General features: G+C 43.4%; 1 protein-coding gene across 8 annotated transcripts in view; it reads left to right on the top strand.

Annotated features, from left to right (window-relative positions):
* Positions 1-21843, top strand: part of ctnnd2 (catenin delta 2) — a 1121748-nt gene that overhangs the window by 593304 nt on the left and 506601 nt on the right. The window lies entirely within an intron of this gene.

The raw sequence follows: 21843 nt of genomic DNA, 5'->3' as shown, positions 1-21843 counted from the left end.
GCGACTATCCTTGAACCTGGACGTGTGCATTTTCATACTTCTGTACCCCACGGGTGATGAAAGAGGGAGTGACCGGGGTGAGACTGGTCCTTGATTATGCTGGTGGCTTTGTCAAGGCAGCGCGAAGTGTAGATGGAATCAGTGGAAGAGAGGTTGGTTTGTGTGATGGTCTGGGCTACATCCACAACTCTCTGTAATTTCTTGCGGTCTTGGATGGATCTGTTCCCAAACCATGCTGTGAGGCGCCTGATAAAATACGTTCTAGGCCGCATTTGTAGAAGTTGGCGAGTTGGCGTTTTTGGGGGTAACCTTGAGGAAGTGGAGGTGTTGGTGTGCTTCCTTGGCCATGTTGCTGGTGATACATTGCTTGGAACTTGAAAAACATAGTAAACATAGAAAATAGGCGCAGGAGTAGGCCATTTACCCCCCTCGATCAATATGATCAGGGCTGATCATCCAAAATCAGTACCCCATTCCGGCTTTTTCCCCATATCCCCTGATAACCTTGGCACTAAGAGCTAAATCTAAGCTTTCAACTATTTCTACTTTGGTCCCGTCAATGTACACTATCTCTACTTCAAAGTCAAAGTCAAAGTATCCTTTATTGCCATATGTATAGCGCCATCATGTATAGTTAAGGCAGCAAAAAAATAGGATTCAGCCCAAACTATCTCTCCGCAACATTTGTACAACATAAAAGGCTATGCCGCCATGCCCCATCAACTAATGCCATTCCTCTTTGCACCTAGCTGGCATCTTCTTGGATCTTTCTCTTTAATTACTCATGCTGGAGTATTGCCCACAATAGCCTTTCACTGAATGGTTGCTTATAGTAAACCTCGTGTTACATTCTTACGGGAAATCGGTAATTTTGGGGTAAGGGCTGGAGTTGCAGCTGCCTCGAATCCACAAACCTTGGTGTACATGATAAATGGAATAGTTGGTGACAAACCCATTGTACAGTCCAGTCATACATAAGACTATAGTTGCAGAGAACTGTATGCCATCTGTGCTCCTAAGTAATATCAAAAAATTTGGAGCGCAGTGATTTAGGCCATGGTGGTCAGGAAGCTTTACTGTTGAAATCTATTTGCTCTGAAATCTAATTGAAGACAAGGTGGTGTTTGGTTGGAAATTTCAATCTTCTGATCAGTTAGCGTGAAGGAATAGTGATATATGCCTAGGTCATGATAGTATGTGATATGAATTGGAATGTGGAGGAGATGATCTTATTGTGATTGTCATTTTGGTGTGGGGAGTTGTTGAGGAGGAAGCAGATGAAATTGCTTCTGTGATTTGTAATAGTGCAGGTGACAGTAGCCCTGATCAAACTGTTCGGAATGCTGTTCAGCTTCTTTGGTTTGTGGGTTTTGGGAATATCCCATTACGTCCCTTAATCGAGTCTTGTATATCGTGGTGCAGCACTGAAACGATCAGGACCTTGAACATATTTTGCAAATGCTGAGCCATCATTGAAGGGAGTCACTGCCTCAATATTGCAGCCAATATCATCAAAGACGCACACCACCCTGGCTACCACTCTCATTTCGCCACTACCATTGAGAAGAAGGTTCAGGGGCCTGAAAACATATAAACATAGAACTTAGGTGCAGGAGTAGGCCATTCGGCCCTTCGAGCCTGCACCGCCATTCAATATGATCATGGCTGATCATCCAACTTAGTATCCTGTACCTGCCTTCTCTCCATACCCCCTGATCCCTTTAGCCACAAGGGCCACATCTAACTCCCTCTTAAATATCGCCAATGAACTGGCCTCAACTACCTTCTGTGGCAGAGAATTCCAGAGGTTCACCACTCTCTGTGTGAATTTTTTTTTTCTCATCTCGGTCCTAAAATATTTCCCCCTTATCCTTAAACTGTGACCCCCTTGTTCTGGACTTCCCCAACATCGGGAACAATCTTCCTGCATCTAGCCTGTCCAACCCCTTAAGAATTTTTTAAGTTTCTCTAAGATCCCCCCTCAGACTTCTAAATTCTAGCGAGTACAAGCCGAGTCTATCCAGTCTTTCTTCATATGAAAGTCCTGACATCCCAGGAATCAGTCTGGTGAACCTTCTCTGTACTCCCTCTATGGCAGGAATGTCCTTCCTCAGATTAGGAGACCAAAACTGTACGCAATACTCCAGGTGTGGTCTCACCAAGACCCTGTACAACTGCAGTAGAACCTCCCTGCTCCTATACTCAAATCCTTTTGCTATAAAACCATGACCACCAGGTTCAAGACAGCTTCTTCCCAGCAGCCATCAGGCACTTGAACACTATATGTGTCACTAGCCTCAGCAACTAATATCTTCTTTGGATGTCTTTGTTTGCACTACGGACTTTGGTTTTGCACTATTGGTTACCCAGTACTGTGATTATTAATTTATAATAATATTGATTATTATATATTTAACTGTATTATTGCATCTATGGACCTGTTGAATTGCAGCAAGTAAGAATTTCATTGTTCCATTGCCGGTACATATGGCAATTAAACCCTTTTAACTCTCATAACTCTTGAGCCTTTCTCCAGCTCTTATCACTATTGCCTTCAAATGGTTGGTTCATTTGAGATATTGGTCGGTAATAATTCCCAGAAAGTTGGTAATATGAGGCTCAATAGTGAAGGTGTTCTTTAGCACCTATTAAACATTGCATAGAGTCATCTAGCACGGAAACAACTCTTGGCCCACTGTGTCCATGCCAACCATCAAACAGCCATTTACACTAATCCCACATTATTCTCCCCACATTCCCATCTTTCTAGTTTCGATCACTCACCCGCACACACTTGGGCAATTTACAGTCGCTCATTGATGCAGCAACTCACATTACATAGATACAAAGACAATAGGTGCAGGCGTAGGTCATTCGGCCCTTCAAACCAGCACTGCCATTCAGTGGCTGATCATCCACAATCAGTACCCCATTCCCGCCTTCTCCCCATATAGTAAACACTGCCCAGTCCACCATCGGCTCTGACCTTCCTTCCATCGAGGGGATTTATCGCAGTCGCTACCTCAAAAAGGCTGGCAGTATCATCAAAGACCCACACCATCCTGGCCACACACTCATCTCCCTGCTACCTTCAGGTAGAAGGTACAGGAGCCTGAAGACAGGTTCAGAAATAGCTACTTCCCCACAGCCATCAGGCTATTAAACCTGGCTTGGACAAAACTTTGATTTTAAATAACCAATTATCTGTTATTTACACTTTATCAGTTTATTTATTCATGTGTGTATATATTTATATTATAGTATATGGACACATTGATCTGTTTTGTAGTAAATGCCTACTATGTTCTGTGTGCTGAAGCAAAGCAAGAATTTCATTGTCCTATCAGGGACACATGACAATAAACTCACTTGAACTTGAACTTGATACCCCTTGATTCCACCAGCCCTAAGAGCTCTATCTAACTCTCTTTTGAAAGCATCCAGTGAATTGGCCTCCACTGCCGTCTGAGGCAGAGAATTCCACAAATTCACAACTCTCTGGGTGAATCTCTCAGTTCTAAATGGCCTACCCCTTATTCTTAAACTGTGGCCCCTGGTTCTGGGCTCCACCAACATCAGGAACATGTTTCCTGCATCTAGCATGTCCAATCCCTTAATATTATTATATGTTTCTTTGGCATTTTTGAGAAAACTGGAGCACCCGAAAGATGCGTTTAAAATGTGTTTGTGCCCACTGCAAACACCGGTACTAATCTCATATTGAACACATTATACTCCACAGTTTAATTGCTTAATGCTAATTCTCTGATGAGTGAAATTGTTGCTGGCATTAAACTTCCCATTTGCCAAGTTACTTAAAATGCTTAATTCCATTGCATGATAATTTGATTTTTCAAGAAAAAAAATAGTTGTTATTCTTGTTAGATGTTAAGAGCTGTGAGTCACAGCAGACATTCCATTCCGCTCTTCAGAATACAAAAAGGCATTCTGAGGTAGACACAAATGCTGGAGAAACTCAGCGGGTGAGACAGCATCTATGGAGCGAAGTAAATATGCGATGCTTTGGGTCGAGACCCTTCTTCAGAACATTCTGAGATCATTTGAGCTCTGCAAGGAGACTGCAAGGTGACTTGGATAGGCTGGGTGAGTGGGCAAATGTTTGGCAGATGCAGTATAATGTGGATAAATGTGAGGTTATCCATTTTGGTGGCAAAAACAGGAAAGCAGACTATTATCTAAATGGTGGCCGACTAGGAAAAGGGGAGATGCAGCGAGACCTGGGTGTCATGGTACACCAGTCATTGAAAGTGGGCATGCAGGTGCAGCAGGCAGTGAAGAAAGCGAATGGTATGTTAGCTTTCATAGCAAAAGGATTTGAGTATAGGAACAGGGAGGTTCTACTGCAGTTGTACAGGGTCTTGGTGAGACCACACCTGGAGTATTGCGTACAGTTTTGGTCTCCAAATCTGAGGAAGGACATTATTGCCATAGAGGGAGTGCAGAGAAGGTTCACCAGACTGATTCCTGGGATGTCAGGACTGTCTTATGAAGAAAGACTGGATAGACTTGGTTTATACTCTCTAGAATTTAGGAGACTGAGAGGGGATCTTATAGAAACGTACAAAATTCTTAAGGGGTTGGACAGGCTAGATGCAGGAAGATTGCTCCCGATGTTGGGGAAGTCCAGGACAAGGGGTCACAGCTTAAGGATAAGGGGGAAATCCTTTAAAACCGAGATGAGAAGAACTTTTTTCACACAGAGAGTGGTGAATCTCTGGAACTCTCTGCCACAGAGGGTAGTCGAGGCCAGTTCATTGGCTATATTTAAGAGGGAGTTAGATGTGGCCCTTGTGGCTAAGGGGATCAGAGGGTATGGAGAGAATGCAGGTACGGGATACTGAGTTGGATGATCAACCATGATCATATTGAATGGCGGTGCAGGCTCGAAGGGCCGAATGGCCTACTCCTGCACCTAATTTCTATGTTTCTATTTGAGATCATTTGCGATCAAAGGCATTCTGTGATGATTTGAGCTGTATGGGAGGAAGGCTTGCTTCTCACGATATACCTACACTTTCCGGGTATCTTGCTTTTTATTTTGATTCAGTGTCTCTTTTGAACTGAAGGAACCCTCGCTAGAATTTAGAAGATTGAGGGGGGATCTTATAGAAACTTACAAAATTCTTAAGGGGTTGGACAGGCTAGATGCAGGAAGATTGTTCCCGATGTTGGGGAGGTCCAGAACAAGGGGTCACAGTTTAAGGATAAAGGGGAAATCCTTTAGGACCGAGATGAGAATAACATTTTTCACACAGAGAGTGGTGAATCTGTGGAATTCTTTGCCACAGAAGGTAGTTGAGGCCAGTTCATTGGCTATATTTAAGAGGGAGTTAGATGTGGCCCTTGTGGCTAAGGGGATCAGGGGGTATGGAGAGAAGGCAGGTACAGGATACTGAGTTGGATGATCAGCCATGATCATATTGAATGGCGGTGCAGGCTCGAAGGGCCGAATGGCCTACTCCTGTACCTATTTTCTATGTTTCTATGTTTTGCTTGCTTTTTTCCAAATCTGTTTCTTTATCAAAAAATTATTGAATGCAAGATTGAAGTTTGAAATGTGTCCGCTGTATTTTGTAGATTAGTTTCAGGATGTGATCATGATCAGCAAATCCTTTTGATAGACTTAAGCTTCACAACTCTTTTGTTCTATGAAGAAAATGACACCACGTAGATGAGAAAGCTATGGCTAAATTATCTGGATGGATTAGCCTTGCAATCCTTTCAACTCAGAAGATAAGGGTGAGCTAATTACACTGTTTAGGATGATTAAGGAAATCTATACTATGTCGGGGAGAAACTATTTCCTATGATGTGCGAGGATAACCTTTAAATTAGGACCAGAGTTACTCAGGATTGATGGCTGATGTTGGTGGTCGATGGAGGTGATTGTGGAAAATTGTGCTCCTTTCCCTAAAAATTGCAGCTGTTAACTTAGATGTGATCTTAGATCGACACAAAATGCTGGAGTAACACAGCGGGGCAGGCAGCATCTCTGGATAGAAGGAATGGATAGAAGGAATCTCTATACAGAGATGTTGCCTGTCCCACAGCGTTACTCCAGTATTTTGTGTCTATTTTCAGTGTAAACCAGCATCTGCAGTTCCTTCCTACACATTAGATGCAATCTTAGATGTGAACTTAGATCAAAAGAATCCCAATTGGCAGATTCTTGTTACATAGAAACATAGAAAATAGGTGCAGGAGGAGGCCATTTGACCCTTCGAGCCTGCACCGCCATTCATTGTGATCATGGCTGATCATCCACAATCACGAACCCGTGTTTGCCTTCTCCCCATATACCTTAATTCCACTAGCCCCTAGAGTTCTATCTAACTCTTTTAAATTCATCCAGTGAATTGGCCTCAATTGCCTCCTGTGGCAGAGAATTCCACAAATTAGTAAGATTAAACGAGAACTTACCAGTTTGAAGTTTGATCTTGATTTTATGAGGAGTTACGATGAGGGATTACGTGAAGAAGGGCCGTCCGTCTGCGTGCGCGTCAATCTTCAAAGCAGCGGTGTTAAATCACAGATAAAAAAGAAGACCTGAGAATAGTAAGATTGTGAAAAACTTGAACTTCCATATGACCTTGATAATATGAGGGAGCGGTGGGCACGTAATCGCTCATCGTAACTCCTCATAAAATCAAGATCAAACTTCAAACTGGTAAGTTCTCGTTTAATCTTACTATTTTACTTCGGAGTCACGTGAGTGACTACGTGAAGATTTCAAAGCTCTGTGATTTTACGCCGGTTACGAATCCCGGCGTCACACACTGAATGGTTTGACCATGGATGCGTGTAATCATTAAAGCATTCAGACATTACGTAGTTAAGTAAAGAAACTGATGCTTTAAATGAAAGAAAAGTTTAAAAAAAAGTTACCCCTCCCAACCTTGGGGGGGAAACTAAGGGACAGAACTTAAAATGGTACGTGCAAACACCCCCAGTCCGGTTATAGGTTTGTTATAAAACCGGTGGACCGTTATTTCATTCGTCCATCCTGCAGCCGTCGTCAAGGGGCACGTCCATAGCTCTTGCTGCCGACGTAGATGCAGCCCTGGTGGAGTGAGATTTAACCATATAAATGTTTACTCCTGCTACCGCCATTACCTCTTTTGACCATCTGGAGATGGTTTGAGTTGACACCTTTTGGTGTGGTTTTTTTATGGCTGATGAGGACCGATTGTTCTGTGCCTCTGAGATTCTCCGTAACTCTCAGATAGTGGTGTTAGTATGTTACCACCCACACAACCGTTGGTCCTCTGGATATGCCAAGAACTGGATCTCCATCCATGGCATTCCTGGCCTGCTCTGTTTATCAGGTTCCTGATTAGGAATGTTATGTTGTTCATATTGGTGGTCGTGTGGTCCCACCGTAGCTTTTGCAGTGTCTGGACTCTTTGTCAGCATACCACCTTCAGGGTTAGTTATAGGCGGTCCCCACTGTGAAAGTAGGGCTTGTACCACGCTCACATCCCATGTGTCAGTGTACCTTGGCCTTGGAGGTCTTAAATTGTAAATTCCCTTCATGAATTTTGTTGTAAAGGGGTGCGTTCCTATCGAGCTGTGCCCTGCTTCCGGCATCAGATTGGAGGAGAGTGCGCCTCTGGCACTATAGATGCACTATAACTTAGTTTATAGTTATAGTACAGTTGATAGGAACTCCAAGACATCCGTTATCCGAACTGTGTTGTATTTGTTCGGACAGTCCTATGCCTTGAAATGGCCTCCTCAGAATCTGCAGACCAACAAGTTATACGTTCATGTAGTGGATGATTGCTCCCTGTAACTGGGTTCACTAGGAGGTCCCTGCTCTTGGGTACAGCCATTACTGGCTGGACTATAATTCCCAAAATGTTTGGGGACCAGGCCTGAGTAGGCCAATCTGGCACTACCAATATGCCTGTGGCTTAGTCTTGCTTGATTTTTGTCAAGCATCGGTTTGTGAGACAAATTGGCGGAAAGCATACATAAACATTCCTCCCCAATTGAGGGAGAAAGCATCCACTGCCTTGCTCCTGGATCCAGCTCGCAGGACACATATCTGGGTAACTAATGGTTAGTCTAGATGCAAACGGATCAACATCTGGTATGCCAAATCGTGTAGTTATTTTGTTAAATACTGTCTGATTCAACATCCATTCTGTGTTGTTATTAAACATTCATGATCCAGCATCTGTCACCGTGTTATATCTACCTCGTAGATTTCCCAAATATTCCTCTCGATACACCAGTGCCAAATGAGGTTCGACAATCTGTCGTAAGATACAGATTTTACACCACCTTTGTTAATGGATATATGCCACCGCAGTGGTGTTATCAATCTGAATTTGAACAAGCACCAGTTGCATATCGCTACAGAGAACCTTGAGTCCATATTGTGCCCCCAACAATTCTGGGTAATTGATTCCATGTGTTGGGGAATTACAGACTCCTGCTCATTCCATCTGCCCCCACAGCTTTAGACTGTGTTGGTGTCTCCCCATCCTTAGCCGCTTGCATAGGTCTGAAGAACCCTCGATGGCTTTCGAGCAAAATTTCCCTGAACTGTCTCCCATTCGTTATCCACCATAGTTATTCAACAATGGCTTCTGCTGGCAATCCATAGTTTGCCAATTCGGCCTGCATATAATTTGAGTGTTCGTTCCTTTGCTTGCTGTAAGTTCTGGTAATGCAAAGGCCCGTATGTACTGCTGGAAATGCAGCTACTATTTGCCAATTACACTCACTGTTTGCCTGATAGATGGCTAGAATCTGACTATCAGGTCATTGCAGGCTTAATTAATATTGTCGTTTGCCCCTAGGCAAAGTCACCAACATATTTACTGTTTTTGATAGTAAATTCTAGGTAATCAATTACCCTTGTAGGTGTCAATTTTGATTTAACTGGATGGATGAGGTAACCAATTCTTTCAAACAGGGTTTTGGTTTGCTTGACTCATGCTTCTGCCAATTCTTGGTGACTCCAAAATGAAAATGTCCTCCAAATATGCCATTACTATGTGGTTTTGAGACCTTTGTAGGCCCAGAATTGGTTTCCGTAGTTTTGTCAATAGTCTAGGAGCTGATGTCAACCCATTTGGCAGATCCATGCCATCCAGTTAAACTTCAAATATCTCCTGTTCTTAGTGAATAGACACCGAATAGTATGCATCTTTGAGGTCGATGCATGCCATGTGACCATTCTATAGGAAGCTCCTATAAAACAGTAGTTAAACCGTAACACAATTACTGTTTCCAAAAGTCTATACTGCACAAATGAGTTACACCTGGATGAAGTGACATCCTCCATCTGTCACATGTCCTGAATGGCAATCCTGCCCAAAAATACTGGGCCTGTCTCGAAGACAATTCCAGTCCGAGTTCCAAGTCTGCTTGGAATCTGTGTATGTTGTGCAGTAAAATTATCACGTTATTATCTGTTTTTAAAAACCCCGTTCTGAAATTTCTTGTTATTGTCATTTTGAACAAGAACACAAGAGTAAATTACCAACATGTAACTGGTCCACAATCCCTTGTTTCAGTAAACCCAGACCCACCTACCTCCATGGCTACCGGTGGTCTTGTGGTAAGCCCAAAGGCCGCTGATGCGGATTCCTTTCCTCTCCTTGATTGGGAGTAGGACTGGTAAGGAGTGTGGATTCCATGTTTCTCCCGACCTCTGCTTGGGTCTGGTCTGAAACCTCATCATACTGAGTCTGCCTTGTAGGACAATTCTGCCCATTATTTTGAGTCTGCCTTGAAAGACGACTCTGATCATATTTCCGTGCCCAGCTTTCAAGCTACCACCGGATTCAGTGAACCGCTCCACTGAGAGTGAGGATCGTAAGCAGCCCTGAAAACAGGTGCTGCCGCAGGCCCCTGAGGATACCTGTGCTGACATGGCCCTTCCAGTGGACCTAAATGAGATTCTAGCTTTGGTCAGACTGAAACGGACCATGAATGCTCCTCTCCTTAGAGCAGGAGACATTTGTGCAGCCCTGAAAACAGGTGCTGCTGCCTGCGGGTTCTCCATAATACCCGGGCTGTCAAGAGCTAGATTCCATCCAGGGAAGCACCCAGTGGAACCTGGATGATTGCAGAAGCACTTATTTTCTGTTTGTTTGTATGGAAGCTTATTATTCCTTTTATGTAAAGCATTTTGGTGTTGACTTAAACAGTGCAATATAAGTAAAACATACTTACTTACTTCCTTTCTTCTGCTTGTCCCTGGGAAGGTTTCCCCCCCTCTCTTTGTATTCTGATTCAGAGTGGTTTCTTCCACATGTAGTTCCCCCTTCAATGGGGAAGACATTGGGCTGCCCCATGTGCGAGGCTCCCGGCACCGGCACTGCTGTAGGCCGTGCTGATACTGCTCCCTCCTTTGGAGCAGATTATTGTTGGAGCAACTTCTCCATAAGTTGCTCCATATGGGAGAAGTCGTCCTCAGACGCTCTCCATTGAGGGAGGGTATCCCTCTTCCCCGGACTCATCTGAGTCAACGGGTTAGTTTAGACTTGCGGGTGGAATTACGTCCCGCAGGACAACCATGGAGCTCCTGCTCCCGCGCAAAGTCTCCTGCCGATTCTGCTGTCGGCGCTAATGTCGGGAACAAGACCGTCGCCCGCTATTTGGAAGGCTGCGGTCTTCGGCAGCCGACATCCCCGCGGGCCGTCTCCTCGACATCTGGGCTCTGAAAAAAAACTTCAAGCCCGAAAGAACGCAGGTAAGTGATTTCAACTTTCCTTACCTGCTCATCCCGACGGCCTGGGAGGCTCAATGCCTGCCAGTCCGTCATGCGTGTTGCGTTCAGACGTAATGATGCGCATGCAGACGGACGGCCCTTCTTCACGTAGTCACTCACGTGACTCCGTAGTAAAATCACAACTATATGGGTGAAAAAGTTTTTTTCTCATCTCAGTTTTAAATGACCTCTCCTTTATTCTTAGACTCTGGACTCCCCTAACATTGGGAACATTTTTCCTGCATCTAGCTTGTCCAGCCCTTTTATAATTTTATACGTTTCTATAAAAACCCTCTCATCCTTCTAAATTCGTGAATACAAGCCCAGTCTTTCCAATCTTTCCTCTTATGACAGTCCTACCATCCCGGAGATTAACCTTGTGAACCTACACTGCACCGTCTCAATAGCAAGGATGTCCTTCCTCAAATTAGGAGATCAAAACTGCACACGATTCTCCAGGTGTGGTCTCACCAGGGCCCTGAACAACTGCAGAAGGACCTCTTTACTCCTGTACTCGAATCCTCTCGTTATGAAGGCCAACATGCCATTAGCTTTCTTCACCGCCTGCTGTACCTGCATGTTTACTTTCAGTGACTGGTGTACAAGGACACCCAGGTCTCGTTGCACTTCCCCTTTTCCTAATCTGATACCATTGAAATAATAATCTGCCTCCTTGTTCTTGCCGCCAAAGTGGATAACCTCACATTTATCTACATTAATCTGCATCTGCCATGCATCTGCCCACTTACTCAACATGTCCAAGTCACCCTGCAACCTCCTAGCATCCTCTTCGCAGTTCACACTGCCCCCCGGCAAATTTGCTAGTGTTACTTTTAATCCCATCATCTAAATCATTTAAATATATATTAAATAGTTGCGGCCCAAGCACCAAGCCTTGCGGCACTGCCTGGCAATCTGACAGGGACTTGTTTATTCATACTCTTTGTTTCCTGTATGCCAACCAATTCTCTATCCATGTCAATACCCTTCCCCCAATACCATGTGCTCTAATTTTGCCCACTAATCTCCTGTGTGGGACCTTATCAAAGGCTTTCTGAATGTTCAGATACACTACATTCATTTTACTTGTCACATCCTCACAAAATTCCAGAAGATTAGTCAAGCAGGATTTCCCCTTCATAAATCCATGCTGACATTACCAATCCTTTTCCTGCTATCCAAATGCGCCGCTATTACCAGTTTAATAAACTTCCCCACCACCGATGTCAGGCTAACTGGTCTATAATTCCCCATTTTCTCTCGCGCTCCTTTCTTGAAAAGTTGGATAACATTAGCCATCCTCCAATCCACAGGAACTGATCCTGAATCTATAGAACGTTGGAAAATGATCACCAATGCATCCACTATTTCTAGAGCCACCTCCTTGAGTACCCTGGGATGCAGACAATCAGGCCCTGTGGATTTATCATACTTCAGTCCCATCAGTCTACCCAATACTATTTCTCGCCTAATGCTAATTTCTTTCAGTTCCTCTGTCTTCCTAGATCCTCTGTCCTCTAGTACATCTGAGAGTTTGTTTGTGTCTTCCTTAGTGAAGTCAGAACCAAAGTAAGTACTTGTTCAGCTGTTCTGCCATTTCCTTGTTCCCCATAATAATTTCACCTGTTTCTGCCTTCAATGGACCCACACTTGTCTTTACTAATCTTTTTCTCTTAACATACCTAAAGAAGCTTTTACTATACTTCTTTATATTCTTGGCTAGCTTATCCTCATACTTCGTTTTTTCACCCCGTGTTGCCCTTTCTGTTACCAGTTATAAAGACTAAGACAGGTGGAAAGGTTTTAAATATCAAAAGGTTATGATCTCATTGAATAACAGCAGTTGTGAGGAGATGAACATCGAACTATGTTCCAAACATAGGAATCAGCTTAATAACAGTGCTTGCTACTTTTTTTCTGGCATATTAATATTTCTGGCAAAATCCCTCAATTCAATCAAATTAAAATATTGGTACTTGCACACTGATTAGAGAAGCACTTGCTGTAATATTTGAAAATGTATGACATGTAGCCTAGCAATAGATGAGAGGGATGAAGCAGCGATCAGGAACCGTTGGCAGAAATGTTTATTACAATTAACAGGAACCACTTGTGACAAATGAGGCACTGGAATTTTGAGATGAAATTTGTGTGGCCCAATTATTTGTTCGACAGCTCTTCACTGAGTAATGGAATTGCTGCTGGCTGGTGAAATGGAACACCCTGCTCCGTAAACGCTTGAAATCGCACTGCAAGAGACTACAGCAGTAGGTGAGAAATGTAAGGCCAGGTGATTGAGGTGCTGGCCGCTGAGACAGGCGGCCTCTGCTAATTTGTCCGCAGCCAACCCTCACTGCTCACAGCTTTAAGACATCTGTCTGCACAGTGGCTGGCTGATATAAACAGACTGAAAATCGCATTACACGCTACTACTCAAGGCCACCAGCTCACTGGTTTCTGTAGCACACAGCAGGGGATGATTGAAGACGATCTGTTGAAGAATCAGAATGCCAACCACATCTTATTACTGTTATAACTATTTCAGTGATGTAAGCTGTCAAGTGACAGACTGCACCAAAATATGCCCTCTCCCGTGAATCCTTCTCATCACTTGCCCGTTGTGATGGCCAATTTTTCCGCAAATTCAAAGACCCTTGTTATTGGCACTTCTATGATTGTTATAGGGCCTGTCCCACCAGCATGAGACTGCATGCGGCGAGAGCGGCCTAACGTGGCCGCTTGAGCTGTACGGCCTCGTGGGGCCGGTCCCACTTCGATCGCTGGAGTTGTGCGGGGCTGGTCCCGGCATCGCGCGGGACTCTGCAAAACTGACACTGTCCAAAAATTCCGTGCCTGTCGGCCCGCAACCGCATTGAGGTCGTACGGAGCGCCTCGACGGGCGTATGCAGCGTCTTGACGTCGTGCGCAGCGTCTTGATGCCATACGCAGCTTCTTGACAGCGTACGCCTAGCGCGTGCCATTGCACGATTATGTCACCGCCCGGCGTGCCGTTGCGTGATGACGTAACTGCCCAATGCCGTGCGACATCCAAATTCAGTCGGCCCGCCTCCTGCCCAGCTGATTGGTGAGTATGATGTCGGGACCAGCCCCGCACAACTCCAGACGCCTCCGCGGTTGGAAGTGGGACCGGCCCCGCGAGGACGTACGCCACAAGCCTCCACGTTTGGTCATGCTAGACGCATGCAGTCGCATGCTGGTGGGACAGGCCCTTATGTGGTGAATCTCTGGAATTCTCTGCCACAGAAGGTAGTTGAGGCCAGTTCATTGGCTATATTTAAGAGGGAGTTAGATGTGGCCCTTGTGGCTAAAGGGATCAGGGGGTATGGAGAGAAGGCAGGTACGGGATACTGAGTTGGATGATCAGCCATGATCATATTGAATGGCGGTGCAGGCTCGAAGGGCCGAATGGCATACTCCTGCACCTATTTTCTATGTTTCTATGTAGTATATTCTGAAAAATTCTCACTATCTTGCAAGTGTTCATTCATTTTCTTGGCTGAAAAGAGAAAGCACCTTTGAATACTTTAGTTACGGAGATATGAGATACATTGTGTGGAAGAGTTGGCAGGATTTCGAAAATAGACCATTGCAGAATTGAAAACAAGGGTGAGAATTAAAATATTAAGATTTTGCTTAATAGAGGCCATGGAGATCAACGAGGCAATGGGTGAACATGACTTGGGCCATCGGCTGACCTCAAATTTATGGTAGTGTTGAACAAGGGAGGGTGATCTGGTATGCATTGGAAAACTTGGGAATGGAGGAGCAAAGGCATGAATGAGGATTCAGCAGCTGATGAACTGAGGCAGAAGCAGAACCGAGTTGGGTAGAAATAGGCCATTTAGTTTTAGTGTAGTTCATTGTCACGTGTATCGTTGTACAGTGAAAAGCTTTTGTTGCGTGCTAACCAGTCAGCAGAAAGACAATGCATGATTACAATCGATCCATTTAGATTCAGATTCAGATTCAGATTCAACTTTAATTGTCATTGTCAGTGTACAGTACAGAGACAACGAAATGCAGTTAGCAGTGTACAGATACATGATCAGGGAATAACGTTTAGTGCAAGGTAAAGCCAGCAAAGTCCGATCAAGGATAGTCCGAGGCTCACCAAAGTGGTAAATTAGTAGTGATGGCACAACGGTGGAAGCAACACAATACTCTCACAGAGAGTGGTGAGTCTGTGGAATTCTCTGCTTCAGAGGGCGGTGGAGGCAGGTTCTCTGGATGTTTTCAAGAGAGAGCTAGATAGGGCTCTTACAGATAGTGGTCAGGGGATATGGGGAGAAGGCAGGAACGGGGTACTGATTGGGGATGATCAGCCATGATCAGATTAAATGGCGGTGCTGGCTCGAAGGGCCGAATGGCCTACTCCTGCACCTATTGTCTATTGTCATGACCAATGTGATTCATTTTCATGCGTCTGTCAGTGGCAAGAGAAGAAAAGTTTGTGGTGAGATCCAAAGACAATGGCATCACCATTCCCAGTGATGGAAGGCATTTCTGCTCATCCAGCTCTACACACAGGACTTGCGTTCTGATCCTTTAGAGATAGGGGACGGGCCAAGGGAGGATGTAACAAGGAAGATCTGGGTGTCATCCACAGCCATGTAGAAATTGAAGCTGTGTTTTTGTCAATGCTGTGGGCCAAGGATAAATCTTCTGCCATTGAGAAGAAGCCATTGGGTGTAATTCACTGGCAATAACTAAAATGGTAGGAACAAAGCCAGGTGAATGCGGTCCTAACCAGCTTGCAACGTGAAGTGGCTTTGGAGAAGGAAGGCACGATTCACCATGTCAATGTCATCAGAAACGATGAGAATAGTGGGGAATGTAAGGGCGGCATGGTGGCACAGCGTTAGAGTTGCTGCCTTACAGAGCTTACACTGCCAAAGACCCTGGTTCAATCCTAACCACGGGTGCTGTCTGTACGGAGTTTGTACGTTCTCCCCGTGACCTGCGTGGGTTTTCTCCGAGATTTTTGGTTTCCTACTACACTCCAAAGACGTACAGGTTTGTAGGTAAAATGGCTTGGTATAATTGCAAATTGTCCGTGTGCGTGTAGCATAGTGTCAATGTGTGGGAGTGGGTGGTCCGGACAGCCTGTTTCCCCACTGTATCTCTAAAGCAAAACTATACTTAAGTAAAGGATGTATAGGTTGGCTTTAACACATTCATGTAAGCAAGCTTAGTGATTAAATTTAGAAGAGAATTCAAGTCAAGTCAACTTTATTTGTCACATACACATACAAGTTGTGCAGTGAAATGAAAGTGGCAATGCCTGCGGATTGTGCAAAAACTACAGAACAGAATAGAACAGAATCAGAATTACATGTTTGGAAAAAAAACCAAACATTTTAAAAAGACACAACACAACAGTAAATTAGTCCCTGGTGAGACAAGAGTTTACAGTCCTGATGGCCTGTGGGAAGAAACTCCGTCTCATCCTCTCTGTTTTCACAGCATGACAGTGGGGCCATTTGCCTGACCGTAGCAGCTGGAACAGTCCGTTGCTGGGGTGGTAGGGGTCCCCCATAATGTTGCTGGCCCTGGATCTGCACCTCCTGGTGTATAGGTCCTGCAGGGGGGCGAGTGTAGTTCCCATAGTGGGTTCGGCCGAACGCACTACTCTCTGCAGAGCTTTCCTGTCCTGGGCAGAGCTGTTCCCAAACCAGTTTGCGATGTTGCCAGACAAGATGCTTTCTACAGCCCAAGAGTAGAAGCACTGAAGGATCCTCAGAGAGACTGATTTTCCTCAGCTGCCTGAGGTGGTAAAGACGCTGCCTTGCCATGTTATGGAGCGTCAGACTGGAAGAGAAGATGGCAGTGGTGCTGCAATTATTCATATGACAAGATATACTGCTTGGGAGATAAACAAGAAAACATCGCTGCATATATATATATTCTCCAAATATGTTGTCCATATCAGATAATCAAATATAATATACCCGAGATGTTGGATGTTTGCTAATTTAGGTGATTGGAGTTCATAAACTGAATACATTTAATGATTCCAAATTCAGGAGGGGTATCAAATGATTCTACCTTTTGATATTTTAATCAACGGCATTGCTAGTTTATATAGTAACTACTGTTTAATACCAGAACAAACGTGCAGAATAATTTGGAAATATTTTAGCAAGTATTTGGGAATGTGGACATGAATTTAATTTCTGGAGGCTTGGGGGTTGCAGATGGTGCTTGCTATTTCACGTTCACATTTGGTGGCTAAAAATTGAAATAATTAGTGAATTTGTCATCAAACAGAAATCCTCTCTATAATAGTTGAAACTCATTTAAAGTGTTCACATTGCTCTTCTGCTTCCTGGAGGAAATCATCTTTATATAAGTTCAATTTTCTGGTATGGCACTGTGAATCATTAAAACATGGAGTTGTAAACTTATTGAGCGATTGGAGAAATTAAACGTTACTTTTTATTCAGTTACTCTTGGTAGCCCAATTCTATTACGTGTGGGAATTATTCAATATTTTCTTGGAGTTGGTTCCAGATTGCTATATAATGGCTGCAGTGTTTTCTTTCACTTTCCTAAATGGGTCCTATAAAAGTTTTATTAAATTTTGGAGCAGGTTTCAGAGCCTCACACTTTCCAATGTTTGATGAGATGTTTTTTTTAAATATTTTTATTAGTAGCAAACACATATTATAAGCATTTCATGTATATCAGTCGTACATTATTAATATTATCAATTGTGGATTGGTTCTGCTTCTAGTTTTTTTTTAAAAAGATAGGAAGTAAGAGAGAAAGAGGAAAAAAACACACAAATGTCAAGATAAAAAAAAGAATGGAATTATTTACTAATAATACATCATTGGAGATAGGTTCGTGGAGATGATGAGATGTTAAAGAGGGAGTTAGATGTGGCCCTTGTGGCTAAAGAAACAACATTTCGTTTGAACCTCAATGGGGTTCAAATGACAAATAAATGGTATTGTATTGTATTGTATTGTAAAGGGATCAGGGGGTATGGAGAGAAGGCAGGTACAGGATACTGAGTTGGATGATCAGCCATGATCACATTGAATGGCGGTGCAGGCTCGAAGGGCCGAATGGCCTACTCCTGCACCTATTTTCTATGTTTCTATGTTTCTAAAGGCTGATGATTTTAAATAGTATCTGATTCTTGTTCAGGGATGATTCCATGGAAGCTCAGCCAGCTCACTCTTCCCGTGGTATGTCATGTCTTTGGTATAAATGCCCTTTCCAATGGAATAACAATCTGTTTCCAACATTTTCCAGTGAGTCGTGGAGTTGTACTGCACAGAAACAGACCCTTCTGCCCATCATCACTATCCTGACCCATTTGGCCCATCAATACTAATCCCATTTACATGCAAGAGGTCTGATTTCTACCACTTAAGTATTTGTGTAAATATCTCTAATGTGTAGTGATAGTATCTGAATCCACTTCCAACAAGTTCAAGATAACAACCACTGTGTGAGAGGGGGGGGGGGGGGGGGGGGGGGGGGCGGGCAACCTTCCCTTTAAATTTGAACAGTACACAATAGTGTGGTGTAACCAATGTTTTGTAAAGTTGCAACAAGATGTCTCACCTTTTATAGTCTGTGCTTCAACCAATTAAGGCAAACATTTCATATGCCTCCATCACCACCCTAGATACCTATATCACAATTCTCAGGGACTTACGAACTTGACCCCCAAGGAATACTGATATTATCAGCTTTGAATTATGAACATTGAATATGGACACTGAATTATCAGTCATATGATTGTCTTCAGGAAGCAAAGCCCCAGTATGTAGACCCTCACATGAACCAACCTCCCTTCCACGGACTCCCTCTTCTCTCACTCCCTCTTCCCCCCTCTCTCATTAGGCAAGATGTATAGAAGTGTGAAAACGTGCACCTCCAGATTCAGGGACAGTTTCTTCCCAGCTGTTATCAGGCAACTGAACCATTCAATCAACAACTAGGGACTGGTCCTGAGCTACTATCTACCTCATTAGAGACCCTCGGACTATATTTAATTGGACTTTAATGGACTTTACCTTGCACTAAATGTTATTTCCTTTTTATCATGTATCTATACGCTGTGAATGGCTCGATTGTAATCACGGATAGACTTTCCGCTGACTGGTTAGCACTCAACATACACGGTACACATGACAATAAACTGAGCTCATGTTTTATGCCAAATCTAAGAGAATTGTTATGGATTGACAGAGTAGATGAGAAGACTGCAATGGTCCTGCAATTATTCGTATAATAGGAAAGAGTCTTTGTTGCACTAGAATTCTTGGATGATAAACATTTTCATTTTTATTAGATCACAGAATAAATATTCCCCAAATATGTTGTCTACATCGCATGACCAGTAAAAATAATTTAACTGAGAGGTTACATGTTTGATGATTTATCTTCATAAGCTAAATACATTTACTAATTCTAACTAAAGATGGTGTTCAAGTGAGACTATTTTTTGATATTTTAATAAACAGCATGTTGACCAAATTTGCCGCCTGGCCTTGTACATAGAAACATAGCAAATAGGTGCAGGAGTAGGCCATTCGGCCCTTCGAGCCTGCACCACCATTCAATATGATCATGGCTGATCATCTAACTCAGTATCCTGTACCTGCCTTCTCTCCATACCCCCTGATCCCATTAGCCACAAGGGCCACATCTAACTCCCTCTTAAATATAGCCAATGAACTGGCCTCAACTACCTTCTGTGGCAGAGAATTCCACGGATTCACCACTCTCTGTGTGAAAAATAGTTTTCTCATCCTGGTCCTAAAAGATGTCCCCCTTATCCTTAAACATGCGACTACATTGCATAATATAGGACCTTGGAACTTGTGAAATGCGTGATATTGAACCTCTAAGATTGTGAGTTGCATGAAGTCTCACTCATTCCAAGATGCTTGAGGTTAAATCCCATTCTGCAACATCACCGATTGCAAGTTACTTGAAGTTGACTGATGGGCTGCTGGCCTGCATTTTACATTGCTGGCTATGCATCTTTCACTTACACTGCCTTGCCTGAGGTCGATTTTTTGTCAATTACTCCCTGGTGTAAAAGAACCTATAACAGCCACCTCACCACTTCATCAACCTGATTTCAATCCTGAATTCCACACAGTCTGATTTTGCACTTTCTCCCTGTCATTGCACCATGTTTAATTTTCTTCCCACATTCCCAAAACGTTACTAGATTATTTGGCTACTGTAAAATGCCCCAACTGTGTAAGTGAATGGGAGAATCTGGAGAGAGTAGAATATGAGTATAATGGATTTAGGTAGGATTACTGTATAAAATGTGACTACTTCATGGTTGATACAGATGCGAGTGGCCTGCTTCAATGCTGTCTCTCTCTTTTCTCTCATGAAACTCATGGAAATGTGTCCTTTCAGACCAAGTCATCACTGATGCCCGTCCACGCTATTCCCATTTGCTTGCAGAAGCCCTGTATCCATATGCATCCTTTCTATCTAAATATCTGTCCACATGCCTTTTAAACATTGTAATAGTTTCTGCCTCTCCCACCTCTTTGGGCAGCAAGTGCCCCCTTTGTGTGACAAGCATACCACTTAGATGTCCTTTACCTTTCTGTCCTCTCACCTTAAACCTATATTTCTACTTCCGGATTCCCCAGTCTGTGGAAAAAGACACTGACTATCTATCATATCTGTGCCCCTCATCATTTTACAAACCTCTATAAGGAAGCACCTCAGCCTCCTATATTCCCGTGAGAATAAACCCAGGCAACATCACGGTGAATATCTCTTGCATTCTGCATCTCTCCTGTAGTGTGGTGACCACAGTGGTGCGTAATACACCGTGCGGTCTGGCCAATGCTGCAATATGACATTCAAACTGCCTTGCCTACTCATTGCCTTGTTCTATGAAGGCGAGTGCACAAAACAACTTCTTTTCTATCTTATCCACCTGTGATGCCACTTTCAGTGAGCTGTGGAAAAGATCCCCAAGGTCCCTCTTGTACATCTTAAATTCTCTTTTTGACCTTTTTCTCTTCGTCTAACTCTGATTTGTATTCATTGTCTTTCCTGTGGCAAGTGGTTATTCAGGAAGCACTTTGAGCAGAGTACATGCAATACAACAGTGTACGACTGAGTGTCTTTCAGCCCATGACACCTGAATCAGGAAACTGACTTCCAGAATATAAATGAGAGATTATCTGACTTTACTCAACTTCTCATCTTTTCTTCAGCTGGCTGGGCCATGAACTTTGGAATTCTCTGCTTTCAACTTCAGTCTTTCTGATCATCTCCTTAAACAGCATTAAACGTTTCACTAAGGATATATCACTGACCTATTCCCTGATTGTATTACCACCTAATAAGAGCATTAAAATAGTATTCTGAATCATCCTAATGCTGCTTAGATTCAAGATTCAAGATTCAAGATTCTTATTGTGTCCCAGATAGGACAATGAAATTCTTGCTTTGCTTCAGCACAACAGAATATTGTAGGCATTGACTACAAAACAGATCAGTGTGTCCATATACCATTATATAAACATATACACACATCAATAAATAAAACAGATAAAGTGCAAATAAACAGATAATGGGCTATTAATGTTCAGAGTTTTGTTTGTGTTGAGTTCAATAGCCTGATGGCTGTGGGGAAGAGCTGTTTCTGAACCTGGATGTTGCAATCTTATGAAGGTTGCATAAAGATCAAGGTCTTCAATGGCAAAGATCCCTTTTGTCAGTTACGCTCCAGATTACCTATTGAAATGTTGCAGATTCTTTCAGCTGTCAAATTGCAGCCAGTGTTTAAAGGTGGCCTTGACATCCACCATCATGAACTGTTTCGAGAGGCCAGTAATGAAATGCTCATCAGTAAGCAGGACCTGGAGTCATCATTCATCTCTGCAACTGGATTCTCGACTTCCTGACCAACCACCTTCAATCATTGAGGATAGGGAACAAATCATCCTCCACGATAATCCTCAAAACAGGTGCTCCGCAAGGATGCATTTACTCCTTGTACACCCACGACTGTGTAGCCAAGTACAAGTCCAATCCAATTCAATTTACAAATTCACAGACGACACCATCGTTGT

The sequence above is a fragment of the Amblyraja radiata genome, chromosome 2 (assembly GCF_010909765.2).
Source record: "Amblyraja radiata isolate CabotCenter1 chromosome 2, sAmbRad1.1.pri, whole genome shotgun sequence".
In the NCBI taxonomy this organism is placed as follows: domain Eukaryota; kingdom Metazoa; phylum Chordata; class Chondrichthyes; order Rajiformes; family Rajidae; genus Amblyraja; species Amblyraja radiata.
Note: the sequence above shows the minus strand (reverse complement) of the source record. Positions and strands in the feature narration are given on the sequence as shown.